The 17985-nt window shown below is 41.4% G+C and overlaps 1 long non-coding RNA gene across 4 annotated transcripts in view; it reads left to right on the top strand.

Annotated features, from left to right (window-relative positions):
* Positions 1 to 17072, top strand: part of LOC309623783 — a 48145-nt gene extending 31073 nt beyond the window's left edge. The window contains exons 2-3 of one of the 4 annotated variants that reach the window (XR_014241636.1): positions 13768 to 13876; positions 14207 to 17072. This is a non-coding gene — a long non-coding RNA (uncharacterized lncRNA). Of the gene's footprint in view, positions 1 to 13767 lie in introns of all 4 variants that reach the window. The other 3 variants (XR_014241637.1, XR_014241638.1, XR_014241639.1) reach the window with 3 other exon arrangements.
* The last annotated feature ends 913 nt before the right edge of the window (positions 17073 to 17985 follow it).

Genomic DNA, 17985 nt, shown 5'->3' with positions numbered 1-17985 from the left:
GTAAAGCTGGTTTGGTGGTGCTGAATTGTCTTAGCTTTTGCTTGTCTGTAAAGCTTTTGATTTCTCCTTCAAATCTGAATGAGATCCTTGCTGGGTAGTGTAATCTTGGTTGTAGGTTTTCCCCTGTCATCACTTTAAATATATCCTGCCACTCCCTTCTGGCTTGTAGAGTTTCTGCTGAAATATCAGCTGATAACATCATGGGGATTCCCTTGTATGTCATTTGTTGCTTTTCCCTTGCTGCTTTTCATATTTTTTCTTTGTATTTAATTTTTATTAGTTTGATTAATATGTGTCTCAGCATGTTTCTCCTTGGGTTTATCCTGTGTGGGACTCTCTGCACTTCCTGGACTTGATTGACTATTTCCTTTCCCCTCTTAGGGAAGTTTTTGACTATAATCTCTTCAAATATTTTCTCAGACCCTTTCTCTTTCTCTTCTTCTTCTGGGACCCCTATAATTTGAATGTTGGTGCATTTAATGTTGTCCCAGAGGTCTCTGAGACTGTCCTCATTTCTTTTCATTTTTTAAAAATTTTTTATTCTGCTCTGTGGAAGTTATTTCTAACATTCTATCTTCCAAGTCACTTATCTGTTCTTCTGTCTCAGTTATTCTGCTATTGATTTCTACTAGTCAATTTTTAATTTCAGTTATTGTGTTGTTCATCACTGTTTGTTTGTTCTGTAGTTCTTCTAGGTCCTCATTAAACATTTCTTGTATTTTCTTGATCTGTGCCTCCATTCTCTTTCCAAAATTTTGGATCATCTTTACTATCATTACTCTGAATTCTTTTTCAGTTAGACTACCTATTTCCTTGTCATTTATTTGGTCTTGTGGGTTTTTACCTTGCTCCTTCATCTGCAACATACTTCTCTGTCTTCTTTTTGTCTCACTTACTGTGTTTGAGGTCTCCTTTCTGCAGGCTGCAGGGTCGTTTTTCCTCTTGCTTCTGGTGGTCTGCTCCCAGTGGGTGAGGTTGGTCCAGTGGCTTGTGTAGGCTTCCTGGTGGGAGGGACTGGTGCCTGCATTCTGGTGGGTGGAGCTGGTACTTGTCCCTCTGATGGGCAGGGCCGTGTCAGGTGTTGTGTTTTGGGGTGTCTGTGAGCTTAGTACAGCTTTAGGCAGACTGTCTGCTGACGGGTGCATTTGTGTTCCTGTCTCACTTGTTTGGCATGAGGTGTGGCAGGTGGGTGGAGCTGGGTCTTGGATTTGAGATGGAGACCTTCGGGAGAGCTGTCACTGATTAATATTCCCAGGGGCTGGGAATTCTCTGGCGATCCAGCATCCTGGACTCGTCGCTCCCACTCCAGAGGCTCAGGCCTGACCCCTGGCTGGGGATCCAAGACCCCACAAACCGCATGTCATGGCAATAAAGGGATAAAAAAGGGGCGGGGAAGAAAACAAATGAAAGCAAACAGAGAAACAAATCCCAAGACAAATAGCAAAGACAGAAACAAATAGCAACAACAGCAAAAAAACCCAGAGAAACAAAACCCCAAATGGTAAAAGCAAAACCAACCAAACAAAAGAGAAAACAAAGAAACACACACAGAATCCCAAAAGAAACAAAAACAAAACCAAAGAAAACAAAAAGCAAGAGAACAACCAGACAAACAAAAGAACCCAGAAATGAAATAAAAAGATTAAAAACAAAACTAACAAAATACAAAACACAAAACCAAAGCAAATGCAAACTAAAGAATAAAGCAAAGAAAACAAAACAAACACACAAAAACGATTTTAAAAAAAGGAAAAAACACAGAACAACGAAAAAGCAAAGTACAAATAGAAATATAAAAAAATAAAAAATATATTGAAAAAATTTTAAAAAAGAAAATAAAACAAAAAGAAGAAACCCAAACAAAAAACCCCCAAAACTAAATAAAATTAAAATTAAAAATAAAAATAATTAAAAAAAACCAAACCCAACAACAGAACGAATCAGAACATAATAAAAATAATAGTAATAATAATATTTTCCTGGAGTCTCAACTGTCAGTGTTCTTGCCCCCACTGTGAGCCACAGCCCACCTCCACCTCTCCAGGAGGCCCTCTAATGCCTCTAGTTGGTCTCTGGACCAGCTGTGGGTACTGTGGGGACAGCTCAGACTCTGATCTGGCCCAACTCCTGCGTGTGCTTGCCCCTGAAGTCCACAGCTGCCACAGCTAGACTGGTTTCATTTGTGGGAACACTTGTCCATTCAGATATTCCATAGACACAGGGTCTACCAAGCTGATCGCGGGGATTTAATCTGAGGCTTGTGCAGCTGACGGAAAGATTTTCGTTCCTCTTCCTTAGTCGCCCCACTCCTGGGGCTCAGCTGTGGTTTTAGCCCCACCTCTGAGTGTGGGCCACCCCCAGGAGTCTGCTCTGGAGGCTGCCCTGGAGCACTCAGGTCTGCCCAGGTGAAGACAGGGCACGGAGGCAGCACAGCTGCCTGGGTTATGGGAGCCCCAGCAGCAACAAGTGCGTGGGGAAGCCAGTGGCTGTGGGCATGAGAGATCCAGCCCTAGTGGGAGCCTATTCTAGTGCCTGGCAGCAGGCATGTGAGGGCCAACCCTGGCGGGACCCTTTCCTAGCACCTGGGGGGGCAGGGGCTGGTGTGTGAGGGAAGAGAGGCTGTAATGGCGGCTCCACCCTCTGCACATCATACAACAGTGGCGCCTTGCTTCCATGGCAGTCCAGGTTTCCTCCACAGGCATTCCCGGTTGTAGATTTCCTCCCCCCCATCCCCTCAGGCTGTCTTCTTCTCACCCAACAGCAGTTCTCCTCCCAGGTTTGCTCTCCAATCCCCATGCTCCAGCTCCTGTGCACACCAGCAGACACACATCCCAGTCCAGGGCATGCAGGGCCGTGGCACGGACTGTCTGTGTAGTTCTCACTCTATCCTGTCTGCCACAGACCGGCCATTTCACCCTCCACCAATAGCTTCAGATGCTTCCCTTCTGTCCCACCTGATTTCCCCATCGGTGAGGGGGTTTCCCCGGATGCGGGACCCTCTCCCTGCTTCAGCTCCCCCCAGGGGCACAGGTCCTGTCCCGCTTCCTCTCCTCTTCTTTCTTCCTTCTTTCTTTCATCCTACCTGGTCATGTGGGGATCTTTATTGTCCTTTCCAGTGCCCAAGGTCTTCTGCTAGTGTTCAGCTGGTGTTCTGTGAGATTTGTTCTATCTGTAGGTGTATTCTTGATGCGTTTGTGGAGAGAGATGAACTCCACGTCCTCCTACTCCTCTGCCATCTTGAAAACCCCCAAGGTAATTATTGTATATGGTGCAAGGCATGGATCCAACATCGTTTTTTTGCATATGAATATCCAGTTGTTTTACCACCATTTGCTGAAAGACTGCTTTCTCCACTGAATTGCCTTTGTACCTTTGTTGAAATTACTTGTTAATGCCTATAGCAGTGAGCACACCTAGCGCCCAGATCTTGGTTTTTAATATCATTCTTAAATAAAAGGACCCAGGGCTCCTGGGCTGGTTTTAGGACTGTAGCAGGTAATATACAAGATGAACTTAGAGCATTTTGTAGCACCAGAAAGTAAGGAAGTACTGAAAAGAGACAATCCTGTATTGATGGGGGTTTGTCCAAAGAACATAACAGCCAACTGACAGAGCTCCCAATGGCCAACTTGAAAAATTTAAGCAACAGTATATAAATAAAGTAGTATTGGATTATAACCCAAAATATAAAATAAATATCCATGAGCCTATACTGATATAAATGACTGAATAAATAAATGGGGGAGAAGAGAAAAATCCCTCTTGCAGAAGAATTCCAAATAATTTATGTATCTATTCCACCTTTAAGGAAGTGGAGCATAACTCCCCACTTATTAAGTGTGGGCTGTGTAGAGTGACATCTTTCTGAAGAGTATAGAAAGTTGTTGGGGGGGGGGAAGAATAATTTTACAGTGGAAAAAAGTGACAGACACTATCTCAGCTGTGTGATCAAAGTTAACTTGAACAGATAAATCATGTTGATAGTATATACCTTTGTTAGGCTATGATGAGAATGGCACTGTATCTCTAAAGTCTTCCTTCTCCAAACACATACTCCAGTCTAATTATAAAAACATCAGATGAATCCTAATTGAGGGATATTCTACAAAATACTCAACCAGTACTCCTCAAAATTGTCAAGGTCGTCAAAAACAGTCTGAGAGAGTGTCACAGCTAAGAGGAGTCTATGGAGACATAACAACTAAATGTAATGTGCATAGGATACTGGAGCACAAAAAGATGTTGGTTAACACTAAGAAAGTCTGAATAAACTATGGACTTTAGTTAATAACAATGTATCAATATTGGTTCATTGATTATAACAAATATACTAATGTACAATGTTAATAGTAGGGGAAACTTGATGAGGGGCATATGAGAATTCTATGTACATCTTCTCAATTTTTCTTCTAATAATGAAGTCTATATTTAAAAATCCATTGTTTATATATGCATGGATCTCTCTATTCTGCTTTATTGCTCCATTTGCTATTTTTATAGTGATACCACATAGTTTTGATTACTACAGCTCTATAACAAGTCTTGAAATCAGATAGCATTAGCTTTCCAATTTTGTTCTTTTTCATAGTTGTTTTGGCTATTCTAGTCTTTTTTTTTTTTTCCATTTCATATGCACTGTAGAATAAGTTTGTCAATTTTTGCAAAAAAGCCTGCTGGATCTTCATTGCTATTGCACTGATCAAATTGGGGAGAATTAACATTTTATCAATATTGTGTTTTCAAATCCCTGCACTGTCTCATTTTTTTAGAATCAATTTTATTTATTTATTTATTTTTGGTTGTGTTGGGTCTTCATTGCTGCATGCGGGCTTTCTCTAGTTGTGGTGAGCGGGGGCTACTCTTCTTTGCGGCTGGGCTTCTCATTGTGGTGGCTTCTCTTGTTGAGGAGCACAGGCTCTAGGTGCATCAGCTTCAGTAGTCGTGGCACGTGGGCTCAGTAGTTGTGGCTCGTGGGCTCAGTAGTTGTGGCTTGCAGGCTCTAGAGCACAGGCTCAGTAGTTGTGGCACATGGACTTAGTTGCTCTGTGGCATGTAGGATCTTCGTGGACCAGGGATCGAACCCATGTCCCCTGCATTGGCAGGTGGATTCTTAACCACTGCACCACCAGGGAAGTCCCCTTGCACTATCTCTTTATTTATTTAGCTCTTTAATTTTTCTCAGCAATATTTTGTAGTTTTCAGCATACATATCTTTCCCATCTTTTGTCAGGTTTATCCCTAAGAATTCAGCATTTTTAATGCTATATAAAGAGTATTTTAATTTCAATTTCTGGTTGTTCATTGCTAGTATATAGAAATGCAGCTGAGTTTTGTATATTGATCTGGTGTCCTGCAACCTTGCTAAACTCACTTATTAGTTCTAGTAGCTTTCTTGTAGGTTCCAGTAGATTTTCTACATAGACAATCATATTGTCTGTGAATAAAGACAGTTTTACTCTTTCCTTTCCAATCTGTATGCCTTTTCTTTGTTTTCCTAGTCTTACTGTACCACCTAGAACTCCAGTACAACATTGGATATAGGGAGAGCAGACATTTTTGTCTTGTTCCTGATTTTAGGGGTAAAGTATCTAGTCTTTCACCATTAAGTGTGACATTAACTGTAGGTATCCTTAGAAGCCCTTTGTCAGGTTCAGGAAGTTCTCTTCAATTTCTAGTTTGCTAAAAGTTTTTATTAGGAATAAATTTTGTATTTTGTTGAATGATTTTTCTGTGTTTATTGAGCTGACTATATGGCTTTTTTTTTAGTTTTTTAATATGGTGAATTATACTGACTAATTTAAAATGTTAAAGCAACCCTGCATTCCTTGGATATATCTCACTTGGTCATGAAGTATTATTGTTTTAAAATATTGTTGGATTTGCTGAAATTTTATTTAGAAGTTCTTGCATTTGTATTCATAAGGGACACTGGTCTGCACTGCTCCTTTAATATCTTTGCGTGATTTGCTGTTGGAGTAATGCTTGCCTCAAAGAATGAGTTTGGAAATATTTCTTCCTCTTTAATTTTCTAGAAAAGTTTATGTAGAATTAATATTATCTCTTCCTTAGATGTTTGGTAGAATTCACTGGGGAAACCATCTGGGCCAGGAGTTTTCTTTGTGGGAAGACTTTTAGCCAAAAACTCAATTTCTTTAATAGATGGGGGCTATTCTCGTTAACTAATCCTTCTTAGGTGAGCCTGGGTAGGTTTTGTCTTTCAGTGAATTTGATTATTTCATCTAAGTTGTCGATTTTTTTGGCATAAAGTTGTTCACAAAATTCCTTATCCTTTTAATATATATAGAGTCTTTAGGGGTATCATCTCCAGTATTCCTGATATTAGTAGCGTGTATCTTCTCTTTTTTTCTAATTAGAATTTCTAGAGGTTTATCAGTTTAATGGATCTTCTCAAACAGCTCTTGGTTTCATTGATTTTCTCTATTGCCTTTCTGTTTTCTATTTTAGCAATTTCTGCTTTGATATTTAGTATTTATTTTCTCCTGCTTATTTTGGGTAAGCGCTTATTTTTTCTAGTCTCTTAGGTAGAATTTGAGGTCACTCATTTGAGGCCTTGCATCTTTTCTTACTACAGGCTTTTGGTGCTATAAATTACTCCTTAAATATTGCTTTAGTAGCATCCCACAAATTTGGATATATTGTATTTTCATTCAATTTAAAAACTATCTAATTTCCATTTCTATGCCTTTATTAACCACGTGGATTATTTAGAAGTATGTTATTTATTTTTCTAATATTTGGGGAATTCCCCTATTTATTTATTTATTTATGCTGGGTCTTAGTTGTGGCATCAGGATCTTCGTTGCAGCATGTGGGATCTTTAGTTGTGGCATGCAGACTCTTTTTAGTTGCGGCATGTGGACTTCTTCGTTGCAGCCTGTGGACTTCTTAGTTGTGGCATGTGGACTCCTAGTTGCAGCATGTGGGCTTCTTAGTTGTGGCATGTGGGCTTCTTAGTTGCAGCATGTGGGCTTCTTAGTTGTGGCATGCAAACTCTCAGTTGCAGCATGTGAACTCTTAGTTGTGGCATGCACGTGGGATCTAGTTCCCTGACCAGGGGATTGAACCTGGGTCCCCTGCATTGGGAGTGTGGAGTCTTACCCACTGGACTGCCAAGGAAGTCCCTCCCTATATTGTTTTGATAATTTATTTCTAATTTGATTCCATTGTGGTCAGAGAGCATACTTTATATATTTGAATCCTTTTAAATCTATTGAGATTTGTTTTGTGGCCCAGAATTTGGTACATTTGGTAATGTTTCTCATGCATTCTTCTGTTTTTGGGTGGAGTGTTCTAGAAATTTCAGTTAGGTCAAGTTGGTTGATAGTGCTGTTTCAGTATTCTATATTTTGATCATTTTCTTTATACCTGTTTTATCAATTATTGAGAGAGGGATATTGAAATATTCAGTTATAATTGTGATTTTGGCTGTTTCTCTGGGCTGTTCCATCAGGTTTTTCATATATATATATATATATATATATATATATATATATATAATTAATTAATTAATTAATTTTTGGCTGAGTTGCATCTTTGTTGCTGCACATGGGCTTTCTCTAGTTGCAGCGAGCCGGGCTACTCTTCTTTGCGATGCACAGGCTTCTCATTGACGTGGCTTCTCTTGTTGTGGAGCACAGGCTATAGGCATGTGGGCTTCAGTAGTTGTGGCTCATGGGCTCTAGAGCACAGGCTCAGTAGTTGTGGCACATGGGCTTAGTTGCTCCATGGCATGTCAGATCTTTCTGGACCAGGGATTGAACCTGTGTCCCCTGCATTGGCAGGCGGATTCTTAACCACTGTGCCACCATGGAAGTCCCCTTCTTATATATTTTGAAGCTCAGTTATTAGATGTGTATATAGTTAAGATTACTACATTCTATTGATTAATTGACCCCTTTATCATAGTCAAATGACCTTCTTTATTCCTGGTAATGTTCTTTGCTCTAAAAACTATGTTGTGTGATATTAAAATAATGACTCTTTTGGACTAGTGTTAACACAATATATCTTTCTCCATCTTTTTATTTTGGTATGTATATTTGAAGTACATTTCTTATAAGCAGTATAAAATTGAGTTTTTTTTTTATCCAATCTGACAGTCTCTGCCTTTTAATTGGGATGCTTAGACTATTTACATTTAATGCGATTATTCATATGGTTAGGACTGAGTCTACCATCTTGCTACTTTTTTTCCCTATTTGTTCCATCTGTTGGTCTCGTTTTTTTTAAATAGTTGCTTTAAGGTTTATAGTATACATTTTTAACTTATCACAGTCTACCTGCAAGTGACATTATACCATTTCGTGTATAGTATAAGAATCTTACTGTATTATAGTTCCCTTTCTTCATTCTCAGATGGTATGTTATTATTGCCATATATTTTACTTATACACATATTATAATCCCCACAGTATGTTGTTATTTTTGTTTACATAGTCAACTATCTCTTAAAGATATTTAAATAATAAGAAAATAATATATTTACCTATGCAGTTGTCACTTCTGGGGCTCTTCATTCCTTTGTTAAGATCTGCATTTCCATATAGTGTCATTTTGCTTCTGTCTGAAGGACTTCCTTTAGCATTTCTTATAGTACAGATCTGCTGGTACTAAATTATTTCAGCATTTCTTAGTATGATAAAGTCTTTATTTCTCTTTGGATTGGGAAAAGTATTTATAATGGGTATAGAATTCTACATTGACAGGTTTTATTTCTTTCAGTACCCAAGGATAAGTGTCATTCTCTTCTCACTTGCATTGTTTATGATGACCAATCTGCTGTCACCTTTTTCTTTGTTTCTCTCTATATAGTGTCCTTTTTCCCCTCTGGCTACTTTAATGTTTTTCTCTTAATTACTGATTTTCCATTTTTTATTATCATGTATCTTGGTTTAGTTTTCTTCATTACTTATGCTTGGGTTTTGTTGATCTTTCTGGATCTATAAATTTCATCGAATTTGAAAATTTTTTAGTTATTATTTTTCTGTCCTCCTTGATACTTCCTACAGGTACTCCATTTACATATATACAGTTGGCCTCCATATCTTTAGGTTCTGTGTCTATGGATTCAACCAACCATGGATTGACTGTTCAACTGTGGTTGGTTGAATATGCAGATGCTGAATCTGTGGAAATGGAGGGCCAATCAAAAGGGACTCAAGCATCCTGCAGGTGGTTCTGGAACCAATCCCGAGGATACTAAAGGGTGACTGTATTAGGCTCCTTGAAGTTGTCACAGAGCTTACCGATGCTCTTAAATTTTTTTTACCTCTTTTTGTTTCATTTTGGATATTAAATGTTCCTATGTCTTCAAGTTCACTAATCTTTTCTTCTGTAGTGTCTAATCTGCAGTTAATCCTATCGTATTTTTTTGTCTTAGACATAGTTTTCATCTTTAGAAGTTTCATCTTTAGAAGTTCAATTAAAAAATATCATCCATGTCTTTTCTTAACTTTTTGGGTCTATGGAGTAGTTATAGTTATAACAACTATTTGATGTTCTTGTCAGCTTATTCTGTCATTTCAGGGTCAGTGTAGGTTGATCAATTTTTCTCCTCATTATTGGCCATATTTTCCTGCTGCTTTCTATGCTGTTAATCAGATTAGATGCCAGATATTGTGAATTCTATCTTGTTCATTGCTAGATATTTTAGTTCTCCTATAAATATTAAGCTTTGTTTGGGGATGAAGCTAAGTTACTTAGAAAAACATTGATCCTTTTAGGTCTTACTTTCAAGTTTGTTAGTTTGGATCAGAGCAGCATTTTTTTTTTTCCTAGGGCTAATCATTCTCCATTACTGAGGCAAGACTGTTTTGCTCACACTACCCAGGGCCCCATGAATTATTAGGTTTTCTGGTCTGGTTGGTAGGATCAGGTACTCTTCTTAGCCCTCTGTGAACTCAGGCACTGTCCTCACTCTTCCTTTTAGATAATTTCTCTCTCATCTCTGGTAGTTTCCTTACACAGGTAAACTGATCAGTTCTCTGCTGAATACCCAAGGCAGACACTCCACAGATAGCTGGAGTTTTCTTTCCAGCTTTGTCCTTTCTGTTATTCTGTCTTGTGAACACTAGCTGCCTTGGTCCCCCCAGCTTCTCAACTCTGTCTCCCCACCTCCAGGAGCCTACTACTTCTCCTTGTTTTCTTCTCCCTGTACCTGGACAGTGCTCAAGGCAGTAACCTGGGGCAGTCATAGAGCTCAGCTTGACTGTTTTTGGTCTTCCATGGCTCATTACCCTTATTGCCTGAGGTCCACTCTTTTGAAAACTGCTGTTTCATACTTTTTCTGTTTTTCTTTTCAGTTGTGTCAGATAGGAGGTTAACTCTGTTCCATTACTCCATCTGGCTGGAAGCAGAAGTGTCCATTACCTTTTTATTCCGTTATTTTTCTTTTAAAACTCACCTTAGAAGCAATCTTCCTCTGTAACAACTGATAGCTCCAGAAAGTGTGTTCCATCATCCTATGACTGCTTTGCTTCTCAAAGCAAGGCTATGAGGTGGCGTCAGATCATCCCCACTTTACTGGTATGGGAACCGAGCCTCAGAGAGGTGAAGGGCCTTGTCCAAAGTCACATGGTCTATAAAGAATTAAGCCTATGTCCCTACTGCACTGTGCTGCCCTTGTCATTCCCAGGAGGGGAAATAGGGCCACATGAAGAAAGGGTTGGCCTTGTTATATATTTTAAAGTATTTTGGGTGGGGAGGGAGATAAATAGGTGGACTCAGAGAGTAATATTTTCCAGGTCACAGTGCTAATGAGCCTGGTGCTTAGAGAGGGTCAGGGGTCTCAGTGAGTGGTCTTCCTATTGCACCTACCCCTGACTCACTTCTAAGGAAGGGAGTATGTCTTCTGTGTAACACGTCTGGCCAGAGAGGAGAACTGGGCTTTTTCCCAGAGCTGTGGAATTGGGGATCTAAAACCCTCAGGGAAAAGAGAAGGTTACTGGCCACTCAGTGGCAGGGTGTGTGTGGGTGAAGGGGAGGCAGGAGCACCAGACAGCTGGGGGTGGACCTGTGGAAGCTGTGGGCTGAGGGCACTGAAGTGGGGGTTGTAGGTGCAGCCGGCTCTCCACCCCTCTCCACCCATCTCCTGGCTTGTATGATTCTCCCTACTCCTCCCCCTCTTCTGAGTGAGAAATAAAGGTGGGAAATAAAATTATTAAGCCGTGAGTAGGTGAGGTGTTAGGGAGACAGCTTGCCAGGGTGGGCAGCACAGATGACTGCAGGGTGGGGAGGGAGGTGGTGGGAGGCAAATGTGCAGATCCGAGCTCTGAGAAGCTGGGTGGAGGGGGCTCAGCCTGGGTGTGCAGAGTTGCAGGTGGGGACACTGGAGGGTGACACCCCAGCGACAGGTGCTTCCTGGGAAAAAGGTGATATGGTCTTTTCTTGGCCATGGGGGAGGCTTTGGAATGTTCTCGGAGAATTTCTTTAAAGTGAGATTCTTCTTAGAATCTTTTAAAGCATGGAATGGAAAGGAACATGATAGTTTTCATGTATTCAGTGCTATTTTAGGCTCAGAACCCATTTCACATGCATCAACCCATTTCATATCACAATTATCCTATGAGGTAGGTCCTATTATTTATTCCCTTTCACAGGTACAGAATTCGAGGCTCAGGCAGGTGGTGGCTCACTCAAGTACCCTATACTCTGTTTTTTTAATGAGAGAGATGTGAGGTGCTAGAGCCTCACTGAACAGAACTAATGTGAGGGGGCTTCCCTCAGCTTGACAGATTTGGAGAGGGATGAGAGAAGAAAACAAAGTATTGAAGACTGACACCAAATATGGTATTAGGTACTATATCATATATATTCTGGATGTTTTGACTACCCAATAGCAACTTCCCTTACATGGGAAGCTGGAGCTTCGATTTTTATGTGAACATTTCCAATTTTTAAATGTTGGCATCTAATTAAAAAAACCATGTGAGCCCCAAAAATGTTCTTGACTGCAGGTGAAAGGAGTTTTTGGTAATATAGCTCCTATGGTGTGCCAGGCTCTGTGCTGGGCCAGAGGGAGCTGAGGACAAGTCAGCCTGGCCTCAGTTCTCCCAGGGCAGCCTGGTTGCAGTTTGTTGTACTGGGATTAGATCTGCATTATTCTCAAACCCCTTGGCCTGACCTGCAGAATGCTTTTTGTTTGGAAATGGAAACAATAAAGCAATTAATGGCATAATTTGTGGCACGCAGAAACTTGGGAAATGTTTCTAGGACTTTAGTGTTTCCTGAGGGGCTTTCACTATCTCATTTGATCCATTCTGTTAAATGAGAAATAATCCCACTTTCCGGGTAGGGCAACCAAGGCTTATAGGAAATAAGGGTCTGAGAGTCACATGAACTGGCCTGGGACCCAGGGCTCATGAGTCTGTTTCCCCCTTGCTACACGGTGGCTCAGATAGAGACAGGGGATGGGGACTGATGTTATTTGAACACTGGGTGTTCATACTGATCTGATTGGATCTTCCCTCAACCCTGTGAGATCAGCCTCATTCTTCATAGCAGATTGTTCAAGGCAGTTGGATTACTTACCTGGCAGCTCAGGGCCACATTGTGAGTGTTCTAGCCAGCAAGGTGGGAGCTGTACCATCTTTATGATCACTGCTACTGTAGTCACAAGCCCTCTGAAGATTCAAGGAAAGGGAACAGACTACCTCACAATAGGGAAAGTATCCAAGACACATTGCAAGAAGAGCATGAGGGATGGGAGATATGACCTTCTTTGGAAAATGTAACATGCAACAGTGTGCAAAGTTTACCTTGCACTGTGTTCTCCAAAGCAGAGGTTTCCATAAACATTATACTTGAACTTCACATTTTAAGTATGTTTAACTATTTAAACATTGTAATAAATGCAACATGAATCCTCAGATATGTTGCATGCTCAATGTTAAAATCTGGAGATGGCCAGCATATTTTTTATGTTGTTAACTCAGTTGTGTGTAGGCTTGACACTAAAGTTTCTCCTCCTATCTCTGTGTACTTAGAGAAAATCCTCAAATTCCGAAGCAAGTCTTAAAATACCAGTAGCATTTTCAACTGCTATTCTTCGTGACCTGGAATTTTCTTAGTATTTCCAAAAGAAAAAAAAAAAAAAAAAAGGACTAAATGCAGTGCTGAGGTTGAAACATGACTGCATCTGTCATCCATAATATCTAATTTCTTTTTCTTTTTGATCTATCCAAACAATATCACTGTTCTCAATGATTGACCTTATAATAAGTACATGTTATAGAGTTTGCCACAGAGGCACCAAATTTGTGTCATTCTCCTTTTACTGGAAGAGGACAACTACATTTCCCAGAGTCCTTTGCATCTGAATTGAGCAGGTGACTGGATGCTCAGGACCATTGGGATATGGATGGAAGTGGTGTATGCTCTTTCTTCCCCTACCATAGAGGCCAGGGCTTTATCATGGCTGAATCACAAGATTGTTGGGCGGGGTGAGTCACTGGGGGGAATGGAAATCTGCTAAGAAGAGTTCCTTGACCTGCACTAACTGTGACATGAGCAAGAAACAAACCTTTGTGTGTTAAGCCACTGTAATATTGGGGTGTATTTGTTATCATAGCAAATCCTGGTCTACCCTGACTGAATCAGAATCAAACTTTTGAAATAAAATTTCTAATAAAACATAGGTCTTATCTGTTCTATAAGGGTTCCATACATTATTTATTTCAAAGAAAAACAGCTCTCCTAATCTAAAAGATTTCAAAATCAGTAATGGAACCTCATGTCTGAATCTTACAGGTGGGGAACTCAAGGACCAAATAGGAGAAATGACTTTTCTACAGTCACATGCCATGGCAGGGCTAGAATCCAGCATAAGGACATCTGTAGTTTTAACCTGTGTGAGAAGGTATGGGTGAGGAAACTTCATATCTGCTGCAATTTACTTATTTATTTATTTAGGCTGTGCCGGGTCTTAGTTGCGGCATGCGGGATCTTCGCTGTGGCATACAGAATTCTTAGTCGTGGCATGCATGTGGGATCTAGTTCCCTGAACAGGGATTGAACCCAGGCCCCCTATATTGGGAGCGTGGAGTCTCACCCACTGGCCCACCAGGGAAGTCCCTGCTGCAAATATTTTGACATAGATTAATAATGCATCAATAAAGCAACTTTTTCATAACATTTTCTGGTCAGAAGCTCTCAGGGACATTTTCTCTCTTTATTCTCTACTCCCCAGATTGTCTCTACTCTCCAGATTGTCTCAACTCCTGAGTGTTGGAGCCTGTGCTGAAGTTCATCAGATATTCCAGGCAGGGCTTGTCTAGAAGCAGAATATACTACACCAAGGATAGTTTGAGATCAAGTGGGAATAGGACACAGAGACACTCAGAGAGAAAGTCCCTGTGAAGATGTAGACAAAGATTGGAGTTATGCTACTACAAGCCAAGGAAATTTAGAAGCTACCAGAAACTGGGAGAGGCAAGGAAATATTCTCACCTAGAGCTTGACAGGTACGTGGCCCTGCTGACACCTTGATTTCGAACTTCTGACCTCTAGGACTGTGAGAAGATAAATTTGTTTTAAGCCATAAAATTTGTGGCAGTTTGTTATGGCAGATCTCGGAAACTAATACAGGGTCCTACATAAAACACAGCTGCCTTGTCATGAAATACAGCTTTAGGAGGCCCCAAGATCACCTTCCTCAAAGAGAGCAATGCCATTTCTGAAAATATTCACGCAGATATTGACTTTGTGCTCAAAGATAAATCCTATACACACTTCTGTGGGAAAAGCACCTTGCCCTCAGCTGCCACAAAGTGGTGGAACTGGGTCTGGTTGTGTGTGTGGGGGTGTGGGTATCATGGTGGAGATGACGAGAACATTCTCATTCCTCCTGCTCCTGGTTCATTCTGTCTCCCCGCCAGTAATTTTCCTTGTTTCCCACTCACTCTTCTACTGTTTTCCTCATTCTCTCATTTATCCCCAGGCATATTGTGGCTTCACCGTGAACATTCCCACCACTGATATCTGTCTGGGTCATCCTTCATGGAGATCTCATGAGTTGAATATTTGTTCCCAAATAAAACACTAAAGACATTAACGATCCTTGAGTAGCAACTACCCTTTTTCTGGGTACAAGTTTCTGGCTTCTGAACAGGTGTGGGACATCCCTGGAGGGAGCAGAATAAAGTGGGCAGTAAGCCCTGCATCATGCATACCCATGGGGATCCTACACTGACCGATCTTGCCCAAGTGCCTGTTCAGGGTGTTTTCCAGTTGCTTCTTTTCTAGGTTCTCCCTTGGGTGCCTTGATAAGTCACTCTCTGAGTCACTCACCAACTCCTTCTTTCTTCTCTCTCAAAGTCAGTCCCCAAACAGTGTGTTGGATAGCTTTGTGAGCCCCTTGATAGATGATCTTTTGGACCCTTCCTCAGAATATACTCTAGTTCCCATCACTAGTTTCTTCCTTATCTGGGCTCCTCACATAGAAACTTCCTGGATTCCCTAATCCAATCTTCCTGAAGTACGTGTTGCTTTAGCCCTTAAAAACAGAGGGCGTTGAGTGTTGATGAGACAAGGTTCCAGGCAGGGGCAGATGCTGGGCCTTGGGGTGGGGTAGGGGCTGATTCTGGGGAAATTGTGGGTATTCTTTAAACTGCATTTGGTTTTGAGGGGCAGGGGTATTAGATATTCCATTGGATAGAACAGAGATGCTAATGGGAAACAGCTACCAAAGATTGGGACTGTAGCCATCAGGGACTTGTGCCTAGCGAGGAGATTCCAGAAGACCCAGGCCCCATTTCTGTTGCACATGGTTCCCTAAACCTTTGAGAAATGGGAGCTTGTGATGACTGAGCTCAGGTTTGCCTCCAGTGCTCCAGAATAGCTGGAGGGCTGTGGTTCTTGTTCATTAGCAAGTGATTCGAAGCTATTTCCAGACTTTACAAGTAATTCCTCTTTTTTTCTTTCTCCTCCCAAATTTAGAAATCCGCTATCTGTAAAACTTGGATCTTCAGATGCTCCTGAAGACAGAAAAGGTGGGGAAAAAAGATGCTGCGAGTCTCCAGATAATTGATTATCAGGTCTACCCAGAGGAAGTTGAAGTGAAAGAGGTTCTTGCTGGAGAACAGTGTGAGGAGGTGGGGAGAAACAAGTCCTTGGCAGATGCTGGTCACCATGGGAAGGCAAAACGGCAGGTGTCAGCGGCTCATTCTTGAGAATGTTGACATAAAGAGGCCAACCAGTAGGTGCTAGCTGGAGATAAGCTCTCTGAAATGTTCAGTAGGATGGAAATCAAATCAGACTGAGGGTTGGGTGGACTCTGGCAGTGGTAAGAGTAGGGCACTTTAGAAGTGGAGGATGCCAAGTGAATGATTCAGTGGGATTCAAGGGGTGGGTCAAATTTGGTGAGATTGCTATCATGATGCGTGTGGGGTCAGGTGAAGCCATTCTTTTCTTTACCCTGTTTACGCGGAAAAACAAAAACAGAATGAACAGCTGGGAATCACACTATGCCCTCTCCAGGCAAGAGGGGATATTCACGAATAATGTGTCTTCTGCATTGAATTCATGTATCGCTGTGTTCTTTCCCTGTTATTCATTTTTACAGTGGATAAAAATATTTTCTATTGATGCTTCTTTGAAAAATTCAAATTAAAAAGTATTTTTGATATGTGTTCCTCAATGATCTTTCAGTCAGGTATCTTCTGTTTAAGAAAGGTGCTGGGCTTCCCTGGTGGCACAGTGGTTGAGAGTCTGCCTGCTAATGCAGGGGACACGGGTTCGAGCCCTGGTCTGGGAAGATCCCACATGCCGCGGAGCAACTGGGCCCGTGAGCCACATCTACTGAGCCTGAGCGTCTGGAGCCTGTGCTCCGCAACAAGAGAGGCCGCGATAGTGAGAGGCTCGCGCACCGCGATGAAGAGTAGCCCCCGCTCGCCGCAACTAGAGAAAGCCCTCGCACAGAAACGAAGACCCAACACAGCCAAAAATAAATAAATACATTTAAAAAACAAGAAATGCTTTCTCAATCTACATTCCCCTCCAGTGATCATCGTAACTCTTATCACATTTCATTTCCTTTAAAAAAAAAAAAAAGAAAGGTGCTTATTTTAGTCCTAAAGATGCAGTTTGCTCCATCAGGTAGGATTCTTATCCCTGAGGCCAGAGCTGAGTTTTTGGCATCTTCTCAGAGACTTTTATAGGATCGGCATGGCTCTGCAGATTTGCCCCAACCCAAAGGCTTGGCCCAGAGACCAAGAATCCATGTGGGAAGGTAACTGAAAAACAAGTATTGTAGGGCTCTGCTCTGCTGCAGGTATCCTGAACTTTAATTATCAGGTTTTTCTCTGGAGCTCTCTATACAGCCCTCTAGATTTGACTGTGGGCTTTGAATAGAAGCCCTAGTTGCCACTCTACCCCCTGGACAATCTATCCTGTTCCCCTAGAAGAATGATGTTCTAATATTTCTGGAGAATTTCCACCTGAGGTATCTGTCTCTGTAAATGATTTAATAATATGGGAAGAACAGGCAAAACAAGATCAGTCTGTTCAGGAGGCTAGGTCTAGGAATCCATAACCGGATACATTTCTCTATTTTTCACAAATAATAAAAATGGATTCCTCTGGAGAGAGTGGAGAAACAGAAAGAGGATCCCACATCATAGATGATCTAGAAAAATGTCTCAAAAGTTAATCTTGAGCTCAATCCTGGGGCACTAAATTTCCTCAGAAAAAAGAGAGATGTCTTCATCATCTGAAGCACACGTCTGCCTCAGGCGACTGGGCACTGAGCATGCTTATTAGTAGAGTTCCAGACCTGCATCACAGAGCTCTGTATGGGACAGACACAATGGGTTCTTGAGGCTGGGGGTGAGAGCACAAGAGGAGGAAGAACCCTTAGTACCTCTCCTCACACTCCAGTCTAGCAGATCCCACCACCCATCCTGGACCAACTGCATCCCCTCACCCTCCTCTGGGCTTTGTTGTTTTCCACTTCCAACCTTTCTGTGTATA

This window comes from Balaenoptera borealis (assembly GCF_965194805.1).
Source record: "Balaenoptera borealis genome assembly, chromosome: 2".
Lineage (NCBI taxonomy): Eukaryota > Metazoa > Chordata > Mammalia > Artiodactyla > Balaenopteridae > Balaenoptera > Balaenoptera borealis.
The sequence above is the reverse complement of the archived record's forward strand: the minus strand, read 5'-3'. Positions and strand labels throughout refer to the sequence as shown.